The sequence below is a fragment of the Crocuta crocuta genome, unplaced genomic scaffold (assembly GCF_008692635.1).
Source record: "Crocuta crocuta isolate KB4526 unplaced genomic scaffold, BGI_CrCroc_1.0 scaffold270, whole genome shotgun sequence".
Lineage (NCBI taxonomy): Eukaryota > Metazoa > Chordata > Mammalia > Carnivora > Hyaenidae > Crocuta > Crocuta crocuta.
Window position 1 is genome coordinate 449,644 of NW_027527569.1, and position 3,289 is coordinate 452,932.

Here is a 3,289-nt window from a genome sequence, read left to right on the forward strand (position 1 = left end):
AAGCAGTTTGAATTGGAAAGGTATTTGGTATTGAAGACACAGTTTTAAAGCTGATTTATAGTTAAAATAAACAGACATTTTTATATTTCCAAATCTAATATCATCAAAATCCTGTAAGGTAATATTCATATCAGTGGAACACTTTAAATTGACAGTTGCTGTAAAATTGAAATGGAGAAATACAGTGTTTGCTTCAAAAGAATTACTACTTTAAGGTCAGACTAACTGTATTTTCTCCTCTACATCTATCAAGTAGATTTAGAGTACGTTATTAAAGTGAAAGTAACCTGTATGTATCAACTTTAGAGATGGATGGAAAAATGCTTTAAGAGAGTGTAAATTGTATATTAAACAATTCTACTAAAATGCAGGGCTTTAAGTAAAAAACTATTTTAGCAAATTTACTAGTCAGGTTCTTACTGGTATATTCTTTGGTTAATAGCTATAAATCTGTATTCCTTATGCCAGTATTTAAAAAAAATGTTTCTACAAGATGTTGGGAGTGACCCTCCCTGGAGTAAAACAAACTACACAGTGGTTGTCTATAAGTAAAATACTTAGTAAGAAAATGTATATTTGGGAAAGTGTAGTATGGAAGTGATCACACTGGAGAGAAAAAAGTTCACAATAACCAAGTTTGATCTGCTGTTTTTATAGGAAGCATTCCATCTCATAATTATAGTTCCATATTCCATAGTGACAATGACAATGAAGAGAGATCTTCATTAATACCAAAGAACACTAAGTTGGATTAATATATTAAACAACTTTTAAAATCTGCATTAGATTTAGTTCCTTCATCCATCATGATGGGCTGATTCTTACTTAATTCTAAGAGTTGTGAAGATTAAATGAGATAATCCATGAGAAAATATAGAACATCTTTTGATACTTGGTGTGTGTGTACCCTAGATTATTTTCATCCTTTTCTTGAGATTTACTTATTATGGCATAATTTACAAAGTCAATTTACTTGCTTCAGAGGATTCACTCAAGTACAAAAAGGGCCAGGAGGCACTCAGAACAAATGTCAGATTGCCTTACATGCAACCCAGTTTTGCTTCTAATACACCAACTTTTTTCCTTTCTGGAGCAGAAAAGTTACTGTCACAAAACAAAAAACAAAACAAAACAAAAGAAACACACACACACACACACACACACACACACACACGCCTCACAAAAAATATCAGTACTTTCTAAGACCTGTATTTCCTACTAACTCCCAGCAGTATGCTATCACTTAAGATAATTTGACCAAATAGGGAGCTATAATCCATTTATCCTGATGTGCTTTCCATGTCTCTTACCACCTTTTCTGTTCACTGGGACCAAGATAGCCTTACCATTCCCCTCAGCTAGACTAAACTTAAGACAGGTTTCTTCCTGACTATAAGCCCTTAACCTTCCTTTTCTTAGGCATTTATTGTAAATACTTGCAATTGCAAATTCTTTCTCTGCCCTTTTGAAACGTACTTAAACTTTCTCCCAGCTTCTAACCACTTTTACAACCCAGGAATGTCTTTCTCCAGGTCCTGGGAGTAATCTTTGAAATGTAATCAGCAAGAAAGATAGTGTCCTATCTCCCAAGGGAGGATAGAAGCCTAACTTGATAAGTAAGTGCTTATTAACAAATGCAGCTGGCGTAATCACAAAGAAAACCATTTTCAAACTTAGGAATGATTCAGTGTGTCGGACACATTCCTATGACCAACCCCACCCTCCAGTACTTTTTCACTAGCTCACCTCAGCACTTAAAATCCCTCTTAACTTTTGTTTCAGTGGAGTAGAGTTCAGTCTCTCCCCTTTGTAGCAAGTCCTGAAGAGTCTTCCTTGCCTGCTTAACTCTGGTACAAGTTTTCATTGACAGTTTCCTTCTTAAGGAGTAAGTTCTGTGGCTTATCATTACAAGAACACTCTTGCCAATATTCTCAACTCATTGCCCTCTCTTTTTCCCAAACCCCAAATCCATATAATCAGCCTTTCCAGTGCTTCCTTTGGAGAAAAAACAAACAACCAGCTGATTCACTTCACTCTCACACTGTTGACTTCAAGTTCTAGAACATTATAAACAACCTCAAGAAGATACTGATTTTTAGAGTAACGGCCCAATACTGTTAATGTACAATAAAGGATGTATCTTTCCACTCATCAGGAAACATGTTTTGCCATATTTCACCTCTATTATCTCCTCCATTACAGTCTTGTATAGGGAACTGTGAGGCTAGCTCCTTCCTTTTGTCCTGGGATCAGAGTTGTCAACACTCTCCATGTGTGGTGTGTTCTGGGGACCCAAGGGGAGACACACCCCGTAGCCTGAGAGAAACAAGGAGGGGACCCCAGAGGAGTCAGAGAGAACTGCCCTCTCTTTCACCGGGTCCCCCTCTCAAGTTCACCATGCAGCCTGCTGCTGCAAAGTGGTACAATCAAGGGACTATGCCTTCACTGAATTTTGTGTCGAAGACAGTGAAGATGTTATTGTAAATTTTGAAAAATCTAAACTTCCCATCAGTTGTCTTGGAGGCAGTGATAATTTTAAACATTTAAATGAAATTGATCTTTTTCACTGTATTGATCCAAATGATTCCAAGCATAAATGAATGGACAGGTTGATTTTATTTTGTTTACCAACGGTGAATCTGGCCAGTCATGACCAAGATTGACAAAAGAAAGGGCAAAACTTAACTGGGTTAGCATGGGTCTTTAGTAATTGGAAAGCCTGGGAAGATGATTCAGATGAAGACATGTCTAATTTTGATCATTCCTCTGAGATGATGAACAACATGAGTGGTGATGAGGATGTAGATGGACCAGAAGTAGATGGAGCAGATGATGACTCATAAGACAGTGATGATATAAAAATGCCAGCTCTGGAGTAAGGAATCTTGTCATCACTGGATTTTGAGGAAGAAAAATAACTTCTCTATGAGATTTCACAATTGAGAGAATTTCTGAGTTGGTAGTTCTAAAAGCAGATGCTGTATTTGCCTTCTTTAATCCATTTTTCAACCTGTTGGTTATTTTTAAAGGCTTCACTAAAAGTTGATATGTACCATTGTATGGGGCAATTTTAAGTCAGCTAAGGCAATAGCCTTATACATGAACTTTTCTCAGACTTCCGTGATGCTCTTGAGGTCCTAGGCAATTGATAGAGCAGTTGTGATAAGTGAAAACATTTCACCTCCGTCTCCTTTGCTTCATAATGTAGATACTGACATGATAGGAAGCTCTAGGCTTAGAAGAAAGAGAACTAAACTGTAGATTTTGGAACATGGACTCAAAGTGGCTG

The 3,289-nt window shown here is 36.9% G+C and overlaps 1 pseudogene; it reads left to right on the forward strand.

Annotated features, from left to right (window-relative positions):
* The first annotated feature begins 2,397 nt into the window (after positions 1 to 2,397).
* LOC144236713 (prostaglandin E synthase 3-like) lies at positions 2,398 to 2,879 on the forward strand (annotated as a pseudogene).
* The last annotated feature ends 410 nt before the right edge of the window (positions 2,880 to 3,289 follow it).